Source organism: Capra hircus, chromosome 3 (assembly GCF_001704415.2).
Source record: "Capra hircus breed San Clemente chromosome 3, ASM170441v1, whole genome shotgun sequence".
Taxonomy (NCBI): Eukaryota; Metazoa; Chordata; class Mammalia; order Artiodactyla; family Bovidae; genus Capra; species Capra hircus.
Genome location: NC_030810.1, coordinates 86,049,823 through 86,066,756, shown reverse-complemented (window position 1 = coordinate 86,066,756; position 16,934 = coordinate 86,049,823). Strand labels below are relative to the sequence as shown.

At 38.8% G+C, this 16,934-nt stretch overlaps 1 protein-coding gene across 1 annotated transcript in view; it reads right to left on the bottom strand.

Moving 5' to 3' along the window:
• The window catches only part of GPSM2 (G-protein signaling modulator 2), a 51,117-nt gene extending 41,287 nt beyond the window's left edge, over positions 1–9,830 (bottom strand). The window contains exon 1 of the mRNA XM_018045844.1: positions 9,686–9,830. The gene's annotated coding sequence lies outside the window, so the exon portion shown is untranslated. The remainder of the gene's footprint in view (positions 1–9,685) is intronic.

Sequence of the window (16,934 nt, the reverse complement as noted above, 5' to 3'; positions counted from 1 at the left end):
TAAATTAACAAATGTATATAAATGGTGCTGCAAAATACCTTACTTGATTAGGACTGCATACAAAACTGTAAAAAATGTAATTCACCATTTTACCAAGACAATTTATAGATGGTTTTACTATTTTCATGGGAGAGTATCCCCCCAAAGTTACTCTTAAATTCAATCTCTGTAACAATTAAGTAGTATTTATCTTACATTTAGTCACTGAACAAACAAGTAATTCTTTTTTTTTTTTTTGCCACTTTATTTTTTTAATTGAAGGATATTTGCTTTACAGAATTTTATGGCTTTCTGTCACACATTAACCAGAATCAGCCATAGATACACCTCCCTCCTGAATCTCCCTTCCATCTCCCTCCCCACCCCACCCTTCTAGACTGTCACAGAGCCCCTGCTTGAGTTCCCTGAGTCATACAGCAAATTCCCATTGGCTATCTATTTCACTTACGGTATCATAAATTTCCATGTTACTCTCTCCATACATCTCGCCCCTCCCCCTCCTCCCCCCGCCCCCACCCTATGTCCTTAGGTCTGTTTTCTATGTCTGTTTCTCCACTGCTCCCCTGAAAATAAATTCATCAGTACCATCTTTCTAGATTCCATATATGTGTCAGTATATGATATTTATACTTCTCTGAGTTCACTCTATATAATAGGTTCTAGATTCGTCCACCTCATTAGAAATGACTCAAATGTGTTCCTTTTTATGGCTGAGTAGTATTCCATTGTATATACGTACCACAGCTTCTTTATCCATTCATCTGTCAATAGACATCTAGGTTGCTTCCATGTTCTAGCTATTGTAAATAGTGCTGCAATGAACATTGGGGTACATGTGTCTTTCTCAGTTTGGGTTTCCTCAGGGTATATGCTTAGAAATGAGATTGCTAGGTCATATGGTGGTTTTATTCCTAGTTTTTTAAGGACTCTCCATACTGTCTTCCATAGTGGCTGCATCAGTTTATATTCCTACCAGCAGTGCAAGGGGGTTCCCTTTTCTCCACACTCTCTCCAGCATTTACTGTTTGTAGACTTTTTGATGATGGCTATTCTGACTGGTTTGAGGTGGTATCTCATTGCAGTTTTGATTTGCATTTCTCTAATAATAAGCCATGTTGAGCATCTTTTCATTTGTTTGTTAGACATCTGTATTTCTTTGGAGAAATGTCTGTTTAGGTCTTTTTCCCGCTTTTTGATTGTGTTGTTTGTTTTTCTGATATTGAATTGTATGAACTGCTGTGTATTTTGGAAATTAATTGTCAGTTGTTTCCTTTGCTATTATTTTCTCCCATTCTGAGGGGTGTTTTCTCACCATGTTTGTAGTTTCCTTTGCTGTACAAATGCTTTTTTAAGTTTAATCAGGTACCACTTGTTTATTTTTATTTTTATTTCCATTACTATAGGAGGTGGGTCATAGAAGGTCTTGCTTTGATTTATGTCATCGAGTGTTCTGCTTATGTTTTCCTCTAAGAGTTTTATAGTTTCTGGTCTTACATTTAGGTCTTTAATTCATTTTGAGTTTATCTTTGTGTATGATGTTAGGAAGTGTTCTAATTTCATTCTTTTGCATGTAGCTGTCCAGTTTTCCCTGCGCCACTTATTGAAGAGGCTATCTTTGCCCCACTGTACATTCTTGAACAAACAAGTAATTCTTTATTCAATGATTCATGCTGCAAAAATCTCTAACCAGTTTATTAACAATATGTTCATTCATGCTCCACATGGAGTTAACAAACTTACTGCATATTTTTATATATTACTAGTACAACACTAATAAAATTTACAATAATATTAAATCATAAATTTTTCATTAAGATAAGAAAATTTAATAACAGGACCAGGAAATGGAATGGAAATTACAGGTTTGAAAGAATATTAAGAAGTCATCAAGTTTAACTTCCACCTCCATTAAGACTTACAACTAATAATTTACAAAGAACACATATGTCCTTAAAAGCACCTCCCAGGTTTAACAGCAATGCTCCAAAAACCACACTACTAACAAAATTGTTAACTTACAGCATTTTTTGGTCTGACTATAGATAAAGAGAAAGCATTAAGTATTTTCCATATCCTAGAAACTGACAGAAGCATGTAGACTGCCTCATGTCTAATTACCTGATTCGGAAGTCAAAACAGGCAGACTCCCCAGTTACATACCCAGTCAGACTTCTAGACACTGTCCAAGGTATGCAATCAGTTGCTGCTGCTAAGTCGCTTCAGTCGTGTCTGACTCTGTGCGACCCCATAGACGGTAGCCCACCAGACTCCCCGTCCCTGGGATTCTCCAGGCAAGAACACTGGAGTGGGTTGCCATTTCCTTCTCCAATGCATGAAAGTGAAAGTGAAGTCGCTGCAATCAGAGTAAACAATAAATCCCAGACTTGATATACTTCACTGGCAACAAAGTATCTTCAAACTAGGTGACTAGGAAAAACAGGGGATAGACAGTTACAATTACACCTGATCTTTGAATGGGTCTGAACTCCACAGGTCAGGAGAAAGTGAAAAGTGAAAGTGAAGTCGCTCAGTTGTGTCTGACTCTTTGTGACCCCATGGACTGCAGCCCACCAGGCTCCTCTGTCCATGGGATTTTCCAGGCAAGAGTACTGGAGTGGGGTGCCATCCACACTGTTGGAGAAGGGATAGGATACCCACTCCAGTATTCTTGGGCTTCCCTTGTAGCTCAGTTGGTAAAAAATCCACCTGCAATGTGGGAGACCTGGGTTCAATCCCTGGGTTGGGAAGATCTCCTGGAGAAGGGAAAGGCTACCCACTCCAGTATTCTGTCCTGGAGAATTCCATGGACTGTACAGTCCGTGGTATCACAAAGAATCGGAAACGACCGAGGAACTTACCCTTCACTTCACTTCACAGATGTAGAACCATGGATACAGAGGGGCCAAATGTAAAATTATTAATGGATTTTCCACTGCAAAAGGGGTCAGCACCCCACACCTCCACAGTTTTCAAGAGTTAACTGTGTATTTCTTGTCCTTATTTCGATTTACTGGAGAAGGCAATGGCAACCCACTCCAGTATCTTACCTGGAGAATCCCATGGCCAGAAGAGCCTGGTGGGCTACAGTCCATGGGGTCACAAAGAGTCGGACATGACTGAGCGACTAACACATACACATTTCAATTTATTTAAACTATCTACTCCTGACTGTAACCTAAATGCCAATAACTTTTGGTCTGGTTCTTTCATTCATGTATCTCTATATACTAGTAAAACCCATTTGATAATAAATATAACTTACTTTTCTTGCCTCCAGGTTTGATAATTTAAATTCTTTAAACTTCTCTTATCTTAATAATTCCCTCTAAAGTACAATACTCAAATTCCCCAAATCCCTTTCAGTTGTGATGTTTCAAATCAGACATAGTAGCTGTTTGTAAATTAGAATTGGAATAAATATTGAGGAAGAGTGAGGACATATTTAAATAAAATTCTTCCACTTTAGAATTCAGGGTACAGGTTGGAGCAACAATACACATCATAGTGCTAATGGGGTAGCAAAGTAGGATGCCGAAACATCCTCTTATAAAATAAACTCAAGTAACTACCTTAGGTAAACTACTTTCTGTCAAATTAGGTATCTGTAAGCATGCACTAATTTATTTGTAGATGGTCTAAATATGGCTTGTCATCTGATCCATCCATTTCTAGTTACATTTTATCTGAAGGATATAGAGGCAACACGATGGCAAGTATAAGGAACAATGCATGTAAAATTCAGAGTAGGAAGGTAAAAGCAGGAAGTTTACTTAGAGTATGCAGAGTGTAAGAAAAAGCAAAAGCTATAGTAAGCAAAGTCCAACAAGAAGAGTTCAGAGCTTGATTTCAGTGTGGCAGGTGTTGAGCCAATCAAAGAAAAATTACTCTGCCATCAGAATATAAGACTGACGTGAGAAATTAGTGCCTAAAGAAAGTGCAGTCAGGATCAAGAATGACTAGGTACTTGATTAAGTAACCTAGCTAAGAGTACCTACAGAAAAATGAAAATAATGCCCTATGGCTTGAAGAGGGGCAAAGGTCAAACAGTGACAGCAGCTTCCAAGACTTCCAATTATGAGGATAGGTGCAACAGTAGCAATACACACAGTAACTGATGAACTGGACTGAAAGAGTCATACTTCAGAGATGAAATAAATGGAATATTTATATTAAACTTGTGCTTGGTAAGTGTTATGTTCACAAGAAACAAAAAGATATCAAACTTAAGATAATTTTAAATCAGATAAAACTTGATAAATGGGAAAGGATGGGGGTGGGGGAAGTAGAATGAAAGATTAATATTTCTTAGATTAAAATTTGTAAAGTACCAATGAGATTCAAATGTTAAAAACTGTGATGATTCAGTGGCAAAATTAAGGAGAAATTGCTAAGGGATAAAAAAATAAGGCAATGCAAAAAAAGTCTGATTCTTTATTCAACATATTTTCTACCAATAATATAACTGTTGCATAATACTGTGAATTAAACATAATTTCAGATTATACGCATCTGTGTATCTGTATCTATCTATACTGTTACATACAGTTTTAGTGTTAACTGATAACTGTCATATATATCCAATGTAAATTACATAATTCCAAATTAATAAAAAAAATAATAGTGCATAGTAAAGCAGATCATTTCTTTCTCTATCATTCTGGAGAAAATTTGCCAGAGTATGCTGTAAAAGCTGTATCAATAAAGTTTTCTTTCAGCAAATATATAATCCTAAAGTACATACATCAACCAAGGTTACATCTTTTTGCTAACCTTTAAGTTTGCAACAATCAATGTAAGTCTATAAGGTGTTAGGCCAAGTTAGGTTAAAAAACAATAACAGCGTAACTGCTTACTAAATATATATTTTATTATAAAGATTTTCTAATAAGCTGCTTGTGACCACTGATCAGCAAAATAAAAAGAATAAATTCAAAGAATAGATTAGAATAATAGTTCTAGATTCCAGGTAAATCTATATCTTAAAGGCACACCATCAGTCAGAAGAGTTCTTATTTATTTTGAAATTAATCCTCATGGATCATTTTGAAAAACAGCAAATACATGCAAAGTCAAAGCACTATTGATTTTATTTTATTTTATTTATTTTTTTTTTTTAGCACTATTGATTTTAAACTCTTGCATTTATTCTTGGCAGATCAGAACAAAAGAAATTTAGGTTCAGGGCTGTGAACATTAAAAGGCAAAACAATGAATCCAACGATTTCAAAGTGGTATAATCCAAAGTAATAGAGGGATTCCCCATCATAAAGTGGTATAATCCAAAAGCAATTTTAGTAATATAAGGATTCCCCATCATAAAGTGATATAATCCAAAAGCAATTTTAGTAATATAAGGATTCCCCATCATAAAGTGATATAATCCAAAAACAATTTTAGTAATATAAGGATTCCCCATCATAAAGTGGTATAATCCAAAAACAATTTTAGTAATATAAGGATTCCCCATCATAAAGTGGTATAATCCAAAAGCAATTTTAGTAATATAAGAATTCCCCATCATGTTTTCAAAGGCTTACACCTAAAAGTTCCCCATTCTAAACAACGAAAGTATACATAACCTTCCATTTAGGTGAAGAATATTTATATTTCTATCCATCATATAAAGCTAAAAGGACTTCAAAGAATATGCTCCCTGGATAATCAAAATACTAAAAAAAGTCATACATGAAATTTCAAATTAGATACATACTAAAACAAAATGGAATCTAGAAGAAAGATTTGACTAGTTCAAGCCTTCATCTCAGCACCGCTGTTTAAGAGTGAGGAAGGACCAAGTGTATGAGGCTACTTACAAGAGACATGCTGAATGTTCGTAGTCAACAGAAGTTTCCAACAGTCTCTACATGAAGCGCTACAGATATGATCATTACTGCACAGGCAGCCTCCTAAGTGTCTTAGGGTTTGGCAGCCCATGATAAAACAGAAAGAAGCTGAATACCGAATACTTTCCTGAGGGGAAGGTGATAGACTAGAAAGGGGCTCTATTTTTAGATTATATATGGAGCCAATAGGAATCATGCCAGTGACCACGCTAATCATTGAAACTGCTGAATGGGATATATGAGGTAGTTGCCTAAAAATTTCAAGAACCAAAGGAAGTTTCTTTTATGCAACAGCTCTAACCTTGGTTACCTTTTCCCCCTGCAAAGCAGTTAATGAGTCAAAAATCCTATTTCAACAAGACTACTTACTTATATTTAAAAATATGTCCAACTAAAGGAGAAAAGTCTCATCTGTGTTCATTAGAATAAAATTAGTAGTTTTCTCCCTATTACTTGGTCTTATTTCTCCTCAAAGTGAAGTCCAGAGTTTAGAAATAATGTTAATTTTCCCTCCTATAAAAAATTTTGAATATACTGTACTTTTAATCATTAGTAAAATCAATAACCTTTTAGAGGAGTTTCAATTAAACATATAAGTGACCTTTAGTTAATTACTGTAAACATGTAAAATTGGATACAAAGCAGTATTTTAATATCAAGGTTATAGAAGACACAATGATAATTTTTTTTAATTCTAAATTCAATCAATTCCAATTATATTTTCAGTACATTACAAATGACTACTCAGGTTATAAGGCCAGGTAATCACAAGAAAAATGTCTGCAATCCAAAAACCCTATGATTCACATTAAGCCCGATTTCCTTAAAATAAAAATACCCTAAATATATACATTAATCCTTGTCCTTTCCAATCTGTACCTTTTGCTAATAAATAAGTTATTGGATAAACAATGCAATTAATAGGAGCTCAAAGACTACAAAATAAACATCATCTTATGAACACAATACTATGACAGGAAAAAAAAGAAATACTTATTTGTAAACAATGGGGAGGACATAACTTGGAGAAAAACTGGTCACCAAGTCACCAGAAAATATGACTCACAGCCTTTTACTACTACCAATGTTGGTCAGCCATCAGCTTAAACCAATTAATACATGTATGAAGAACTAAATAGTGAAAGAGAAAAGAAGTGGTTCCTTCTACTGAGCCTTGTTCTTGAATTAGTAAATGACAGTGAATCAGTTCTCTTAACAGAAAAACTCCGAAATGACAAAACTGGTTTCAAATACATTTTTAAGGAGAAATAAATCCCAAATGTAAAATGATTATATATGCCTTAAAAGAATCCCTAGAGCATTTGAATTCAGAATTCTTCACAGGAAAATATAACTGCTTTCTCCTTCCAAAAGTTATCATCATTCTGTGTGAAAATGTTTCTATTCAATTCAGTAATGTTTTGAGATGATATTGGAAGAATAATTCTAAGTTAAAAGGACTAAGAGAAGTTTTTTTGAAGCAAGGAAATCTGTTCTGCAACTTGAAGGATGGGTAAACCTTACTACTAGGTAAATTGAGAAAAGGCATTTTAGTCACGGGGAAATGCTCATACAAAAGCAAAGGGGGTGGGACTGTAGAGAAAGTGTGCCACTTTCTGGGGTTAAGAGTCAGAAAAGAGAAGTCTAAGAAGGTACTAAATTGTGAGGGACTCTGAATATATACATGTGGCTGAAGGAGTATTTGGCCTTGTATTTGTATGATGAGAAATCTTGTGATTTTTTTCAACGAAGGAACTGAAAAGTTGGACCTGTGTTAGGAAGATAAACTGACAGACAGAAGAAAGTTAGTTCAAAAACTCCAGAAACCATTATTGAAAATAAAGCCTTCTCTCCTCATCTCACAACACCAAGCAAACTGTTTTGCACAGAATCGATGTCCAACAAACTTTTTTGATTTCTTGCCTGAAGAAGATAAGAACTGTAAAGAGGCAAAGAATCATATGGTAGTGAGAAAACCAGACTTGAGTACATTTCTGCTCCACAGTAAAAAGCATATTTATATTTATGTAAATAACTCAGGAAGAATCTTACTCTTATATTTTTATTGTTCTTATAAGGACAATTAGAAGGATATTGAAAGTGTTATGTAATTTATAAAGTACTGAAAGGAGAACAGCTGTTCAAAGAGAAGGGCTGAAATATTTCTGCATAGTTCACAGCAAAACACATCATATACAGGCATCTTAAAAGTGGGATTATGTCTCTACAAATGGAATCCAGAGACCTGGAGATTTAAAGAAACACACAGAAGCAGCTGGGACTTGGCCATGGTTTGAATCTCTGCACAGTGACTAGTTACTTAAATGATCTAGTTAAACTCTCAGGGTTGGTTTGGCATAGTGAAACTTATCCAGCATGTGTCTTGGTGATTAGAGATACGATTTACAAAAAGCGCCTCAATGCCTGGCTCTGGTACTTAATAAAAGTACTCAATATAGTAAAAATAATCATAATTGGCATTGTTATTTTTAAAAATCACATGTCTATTAGATTTAGAATGCTAGTCTAAATCTATGTCATGTTTTCAATTTTAAAATTCCAGAGATCTAATTACAAAGATTTTATCTTTTAGGTAGATTAGAGGCATTTTATGCTTAAGGACAAGGCCGTTTTAAAAACTACTATATTCTTTGTTTTAATTAGCCTAGTACCAAGTCTGAGATTTATATGAAAACATTGTAACACTGCATGTCTGATTTAATAACAGAAGTTAATACAATTTAACAGCTTATCCAGCCAAAGAGGATTTGGAGGGAATGCCTTCTAAAACAGTAATACATAACTTTTTACTCTGTATCAACTTCAAGGTAAGCTGTCCCTCCTCCCCTGAGCCTCCACACTACACATACACTCACACGTCAACCAAAAGCGATCTGCCCCCTTTAAACGATGATCAGTGACTTCTAAACCGTCAGCCAACGCTGCTTCTTGAATAACGACAAGCCAAGCAAAAGTGGCATTTATCAGGTAATCGCACAGGTGACTATCAAGCCGGAAATCTTCCCTGCACCCTTCTAAAGTGGCAGCTTCAAAATGCAGCTTCCCACACAGGCCACCAGAGACTCCAATACAACCCGAGTGAAAGGAAAGCCAAGAATCTACTTCATTTAATTCCACGGGAGGGTTATATTATACATTAAAGCAAATAAAATTTCCACCCTTAGTCGTTTTCTTTAAGAGTTCAAATGATACCAGTTTAAAAATGAGCTAACTGGTTACCATTAAACAAGGAAACTATAGATTTCTTATTATTCCAAGATACCTAGATTTTCAGGAAAGGGCTTTCTTGACATTCAATGCTTACTAAAACTTTTTGCAGCAACTACCAATTTCTATGATAAAGCGACAGGTTGATTTCCCCAGAGTCCATTAACTTCAATATGGTAAACGCAGGTGTCTGACAAAGGCTGCCTGCTCTAGACAGCAAACTCACCACTTCAAGAAACGCCATCCTTCTCGGATTTAATTCCACGGGGTTTCGCGCTTTTGTTACTCACACTCAGAATACGTAAGTTGTTCTGTATCGTACTGTCCTTTTTATTAAATGAACAAACTAGGGGAAAAAGCCCTTAGGATGCACTCTAATTTTTAAATGTCCAACCTGAAAGAAACTGAGTGCTCGACCCGGAGCGGGCTACTCCTCACCCCGAATTTCTGATTTCTCGACTTGCGTCCCCGCGACCACTCCAGCCCCCTCCTGACGCGAACAAAGGAGATCGCCCCCTGACCGTGGACACAGAGCACGCCCCCCACTCACTCACACGCCCCGCTCCCTGTCACCTCCCTCCGTCTGGCGTCCACAAACGCCCCTCCGAACTCACCTCCCGGGGGCCGGAGAGTGTAGCGAGCGCGGCGGAGACGGCGAAGCTGCAGCAGCAGCGGCCACCTGCGCAACAGGCGGGTGGCAGCGGCCGCTCCCGCGGCAGGTCCCCAAGCAGAGGCACGCGGGAGGCCGGCGCGCGCCCCCCGCCCCCAGGTCACGTGGGCCAGAAGTCGCGATCCCTCCTCACCGCCCCCAGCGCCGGCCGCCACGCAAGGGTCCCGCAGCGCCGCCCGCCCGCTACCGCGCCCCGCGTCTGCGCCTGCGCCCAGCTCCAGACGCTCCCATTCAAACCGACAACGCCCCGCGTCTTTCGGTCCCGCCAATGGCCGGCGGCAGGCGGGGCGATCGGCGCGCTGCCTCCGCCCCCCGGGCTGGGCTGGGCTCTGCGTGTCAGGTTGAGGGAGGGCCTGTGGGCTCTTAGTCCCTCGGTTGCTCAAGGGTCTGTCCTCAACCACCAAACCGAAGTTATTAATACTTTCCTGCCCTCCCGTTTCTTCTTCAGGCACTGGCGAGTGGGCGAAAAAATATCGTCCACAAAGCGTCCTTCAGACGGGTCTGGCCGAGACCAGAAAGACCACTGAAAGACGGGAATCCCAAACAAGTGCCTCCTGCCCTGAAGGCTTGGTGCCTGCCCAGAGGCTGTCTCCCAGCGGCATTTGTGGGATGTTTAGAAAAAGAGGGCTCTGTGTAAGGAACAGAGGGCCCCGTGTGAAAGTTTGAACAAGGCAGCCTCAGTTCTTGAGGCTGTGTGACAATTCCTGGTGTTCCCAGCTGTTAAAAAAGCAAACTTGTGTTGACTGCAGAATCGCTGGTTCCCAGGAAAATTGGAAGGCATCTCTGCTGCGTTTTAAGCAGCTCCATTCCAAATACGCTTTATTTCCGCTCATTTCCTCTTCATATCAAGTTAACTGAAGAATGGGTTTGTTCTTTACAAAAATATTAAGATTATAGTCTCTCTTGGTTTAATTATCTGATGAATTTAATCGGATTATTTCTCAAATAGATATTTCCCCACTGAAATGAAGTTTTACAGGCTTGAGAATGTGTTAAGAAAACTCCAGTTTCAGTATCTCTCTGGAAGATGGCCGTAACCAGTGATTCAAGCAACGTTCCTCTTATTAGGAACGCGTTACGGAAAAGTGGCTAAAATAACAGCTTTGGCATCAAACTAGACCTAGATTTGAGTTTTGTCTCTGCCACTTACTGGTTGATTGACCTTGAACAGGTTGGTGGGTTAGTCGCTAAGTTGTATCCGACTCGCGCTCCCACGCCAGGCTCCTCTGTCCATGAGATTCTCCAGGTAAGAAGGCTGGAGTGGGTTGCCATTTCCTTCTTCTTGAATGGGTTAGCTTTATCCTTTTTAGCCTTAGTTTCCTCAAATGTAAAACACAGATAGTAAATCCTCTTTGAATAAGGGTGGTTGCGATACTTAAGTGAGGTAAGTTTTAAGTGGTTAACCTGAATGCTCAATAAATGGTACCTATTATCATTATTGTCAACCACTACGCTAAATATCACTACCCTAAATACCCTACCTTATAAACACTTGAATTAACTGGCTGGTCTGGGGAGGCCTTACAAATAGCTGTGAAAAGAAGAGAAGTGAAAAGCAAAGGAGAAAAGGAAAGATATAAGCATCTGAATGCAGAGTTCCAAAGAATAGCAAGGAGAGATAAGAAAGCCTTCCTCAGTGATCGATGCAAAGAAAGAGAGGAAAAAACAGAATGGAAAAGACTAGAGATCTCTTCAAGAAAATTAGAGATACCAAGGGAACATTTCATGCAAAGATGGGCTCGATAAAGGACAGAAATGGTATGGACCTGACAGAAATGGTATGGACCTAACAGAAGCAGAAGATATTAAGAGGTGGCAAGAATACACAGAAGAACTGTACAAAAAAGTCATGACCAAGATAATCACGATGGTATGATCACTCACCTAGAGCCAGGCATCCTGGAATGTGAAGTCAAGTGAGCCTTAGAAAGCATCACTATGAACAAAGCTAGTGGAGGTGATGGAATTCCAGTTGAGCTATTTTAAATCCTGGAAGATGATGCTGTGAAAGTGTTGCACTCAATATGCCATCACATTTGGGAAACTCAGCAGTGGCCACAGGACTGGAAAATGTCAGTTTTCATTCCAATCCCAAAGAAAGGCAATGCCAAAGAATGCTCAAACTACTGCACAATTGCACTCATCTCACATGCTAGTAAAGTAATGCTCAAAATTCTCCAAGCCAGGCTTCAGCAATATGTGAACCATGAACTTCCAGGTGTTCAAGCTGGTTTTAGAAAAGGCAGAGGAACCAGAGATCAAATTGCCAACATCTGCTGGATCATCAAAAAAGCAAGAGAGTTCCAGAAAAACATCTCTTTCTGCTTTATTGACTGTGCCAAAGCCTTTGACTGTGTTTGTGGATCACAAAAAACTGAAAAATTCTGAAAGAGATGGGAATACCAGACCACCTGACCTGCCTCTTGAGAAACCTATATGCAGGTCAGGAAGCAACAGTTAGAGCTGGACATGGAACAACAGACTGGTTCCAAATAGGAAAAGGAGTACATCAAGGCTGTATATTGTCACCCTGCTTATTTAACTTATATGCAGAGTACATCATGAGAAATGCTGGGCTGGAAGAAGAACAAGCTGGAATCAAGTTTGCTGAGAGAAATATCACTAACTTCAGATATGCAGATGGCACCACCCTTATGGCAGAAAGTGAAGAGGAACTAAAAATCTTCTTAATGAAAGTGAAAGGAGAGTGAAAAAGTTGGCTTAAAACTCAACATTCAGAAAACGAAGATCATGGCATCCGGTCCCATCACTTCATGGGAAATAGATGGGGAAACAGTGTCAGACTTTATTTTTGGGGGCTCCAAAATCACTGTAGATGGTGCATGCAGCCATGAAATTAAAAGATGCTTACTCCTTGGAAGGAAAGTTATGACTAACCTAGACAGCATATTCAAAAGCAGAGACATTACTTTGCCAGCAAAGGTCTGTCTAGTCAAGGCTATGATTTTTCCAGTAGTCATGTATGGACATGAAAGTTGGACTGTGAAGAAAGCTGAGCGCTGAAGAATTGATGCTTTTGAACTGTGGTACTGGAAAAGACTCTTGAGAGTCCCTTGGACTGCAAGGAGATCCAACCAGTCCATCCTAAAGGAGATCAGTCCTGGGTGTTCATTGGGAAGACTGATGCTAAAGCTGAAGCTCCAGTACTTTGGCCACCTCATGTGAAGAGTTGACTCATTGGAAAAGACTCTGATGCTGGGAGGGATTGGGGACAGGAGGAGAAGGGGACGACAGAGGATGAGATGGCTGGATGGCATCACCGACTCAATGGACATGAGTCTGAGTGAACTCCGGGAGTTGGTGATAGACAGGGAGGCCTGACATGCTGCAATTCATGGGGGCAAAGAGACAGTCACGACTGACGACTGAACTGAACTATTTCAGGTATTATAATCCCTTCTTAGTCATCTTTTTGGGGTATTGATTCGAAAGCCACAAAGGAAGTACAGCAGATTCAACATGTCCAAAATGAATCATCATTTCCTCATTTTCCCCTTTGAAGTCTTCTCTTACGCGTATGACTTTCTGTCACTTATATTAGTTACCTCCATCTTACTCAAGTTGAATATCTTTTAAAAGGTGTAAATCAGATTATGTCACTCCTTTCCTTGAAAACCTTTAGTGGCTTTTCATTTGATTTAAAATAAAATCTAAATTCTTACCATGACCCACAAAACCCTACTCCATCTTCCCCTGCCCACCTCTTCACTCTCCTGAATTTCTCCCTCCAGAGGGTTCACTTCCCTCCATGGACACAGGACTTTCCTCAGACCCTAGAACAGACTAAGCCTCAGGGTTCTCTCAGGGTGTTCCCTGTCAGTTCCCTCTGCAAGTTTTTTCCCCTGGGCTCTTTAAATGCTTGGCTTCTTTTTAGCCCTCAGCCTTCAGCTTATTCATCACAGTATTCAGCAAATATTTACTGAGTTTTTGCTATGTATTAGGAACTGTTTCCTCTGTGTGTACAGCTCAATTTTGTCTGACTCTTTGCAACCTCATGGACTGTAGCCCACCAGGTTCCTCTGTCCATGGAATTCTCTAGGCAAGAACACTGGTGTGGGGTGTCATTTCCTTCTCCAGGGGATCTTCCCAACCCAGGAATTGAACTCGCATCTCTTATGTCTCCTGTATTGGCAGGAAGGTTCTTTACCACTGGCGCCACCTGGGAAGCCCTAGGTGCTGGGAATATAGTAATGAGCAGGACAGAACACAGCCCTGCCCTCCTGGAATTCAATTAAAATAAATGAGAATGATATCAATGAGGAGAATTCAAAGCAGGGGAATGTGCGAGTGACTGAATGACAGCTCTACATTGAGTGTCAAGGTAAGACAGGCCACTCTGAGAAGACAGTATTCAAACTGAGATTTTAATAATCAAAAAGAGACAAGTTTCCAGCACAACTCGGGGAAGAGCACATTAGGCAGAAGGGAACCTCCAATGCAAGGACTGAATTTTAATGTGAGGAGTAGCTTTGTGTGTTTGAGAAGCTGGAAGGAGGCTGAGGAGAGCTTGCAGCTCCAGTGAAGTGAAGTGAAATGAAGTCGCTCAGTCGTGTCCGACTCTTCGTGACCCCATAGACTGTAGCCTACCAGACTCCTCCGTCCATGGGATTTTCCAGGCAAGAGAACTGGAATGGGTTGCCATTTCCTTCTCCAGGGGATCTTCCTGACCCAGAGATCGAACCTGGGTCTCCTGCATTGTAGGCAGACGCTTTACCGTCTGAGCTACACGGAAGTCCACAGTTCCAGTAGGCCTTTGTAAACCAGGGAAATGTGTTTGGGCTTTATTGTTTAAATGTTATAGAAGCCAGTAAGGGATTTTAAACATGGGAATAACTTCATCTGTTTATATATTTTTTAAAAAAGTACTATGGAATAAATCTAGAATTTGAGACATTCTATCGGACACGACTGAAGTGACTTAGCAGCAGCAGCATAAGACAACTAACCCAGACTCTTGGTAAGCATTATTGTTACCAAAAACAGACCAGGAAAAGTTCAAGAATCTTGATGGGGTTCTAAATCAGAGGCGGGTAGGGGATAGAGAGAGAAAAAGAGAGTTGAAGAAAAGTGACTATAAAAGACAGTTGAAAAGCAACTGGGAAATTTTGAATATAAACTGTATATTAGACAATATTATGGAATTACCATTCAGTTTCTTACATATGACATGGAATTATGGCTATATAGAAGAATTTTTTATTTTTAGAAGATGCAAGCTGAAATATTAAGGGTAAAGAGCCATGACTTCTGCAACTTATATTCAAATGGCTCAGCAAAAGAGAGAGAAACACAAACCAAGTATTAACAAATGGGTCTAGATAAAGATATATGGGGAGGTGTGTGTGTGTCTAGATAAAGATATACGGAGGTGTGTGTGTGTGTGTGTATGTGTAGGGCTTCCCTAATGGCTGAGTGGTAAAGAATCTGTCTGCCAATGCAGGAGATGAAGGTTCAATCCCTGGATCATCAGGAAGATCCCCTGGAGAAGGAAGGGGCAACCCACTCCAGTATTCTTGCCTGGGAAATCCCATGGAAAGAGAAACCTGGTTGGCTACAGTCCATAGGAGTAGCAAAAAATTTGGACACAACTTAGCAACTAAACAACAATATAGAGAGAGAGATACTATTCTCGCACTATTGTATAATATTATTCTTGTACTATAGTACAAGAGTATTATTGTATAATACTATTCTTGTACTATATACTATACGTATATGTGTGTATATATATATAGTATATATACTAAACTATAGTATATACACACTATTCTTGTACTATACTATTCGTATATTATTGTTTTACCTTTTCTGGAAATTTGGAATTTTTCAGAATAAAAAATTGGAAGAAAATCGCTTTGTAGACTTCCATTTCTGACAGTAATGAAAGAGTCCCACTCTCAGACTGAAAGCAACTTAAAATGGTTTTAAGTATTTTTTTACAAAATAGAAAATTTGTTAATAAGCTAGCATGAAAGTAAGGACTGATTACTCAGAAGCCAAAAACCGGTAAGAGATAAGCAGAATGCTGAAACCAAGCTTTGTCTTGGCTAAACCAGATGAATTAGAGTTTTAGTTGTCATGGTCTCATGAGGCATAGAAAGAAGAAACCAAGCCCAGGTTCCTGCCAAGATGAGAAATTTCATAAGAGACTCCACACATAAAGTCAGGATCCCCCAGAAGGCCTCTTCAGCCTCTTTCCAGAAGACTACAAGAGAAAGTTACCTATAAGCAGCCTTACAGTAGGATGGAGGTGGTACTCTCACATAGCTGGCAAAGGTAAACCAGGTCACGTTTAGAGAAATCTAAATGCTATAGGCTGAATATCTGTGTCCCTGCAAAATTCACGTTTAAACCTAATCCTCAGTGTGATGGTATCTGGAGATAAGGCCTCTGGGTGGTAATTAGGTCCTAAGAATGGGGCCCTTGTGAATGAGCATAGAGCCTTTATAAAGAAGACCTCAGAGAACAACCTCACCCCTCTACCATGTGAAACAAAGTGAGATGATGGCCTTCCATGAATCAGAAAATGGGCCCTCACCAGACATTGAGTCTGCCAGCGCCTTGATCTTGCATTACCAGGCTTCAGAACTAGGAGGAATAGGTGTTGTGGCATCTTACTTAATGGTATTTTGTCAACCCAAGTTGACTGTAACACCAACTTAACCCATATCCCAAACATTTCTACAGAAAAACTTACAAGAAAAGTGAACTCTAAGTCAAGTTACAAATCATACAAAGAGACAAGACATCTTGTATAAGAATTAACAGAAAAAAAAAAACAAAAATGAATTAAAAAATCTCAGATAACAGAATCAAATACATAAAGACTTTAAAACTGAAATGGATTATAGCCATGGATTATAAATAAGTATGTTTAATATGATAAAAGAAAATATAACAAAGTTCTGCAAAAAAGAATGGCAGATTTTAAAAAATCTAGACTTAAAAAAATTTTTTTTTAATCCATAATAATTAGAATTTAGGATTCACTGACAGGTTTAACAGCAGATTAGACATGCTGAAGGGAATTGGCAAATTGGAAGATAGAACTGAACTAGTTTTTTCAAATAAAAGAATCACAGAGGGTAGAGTGAGAAGATTTAATACATGTCTGATTAAAATTCTAAGATGAGAAAACCAGATAATACTTTCAGCAGGATTAAAAAAAACAT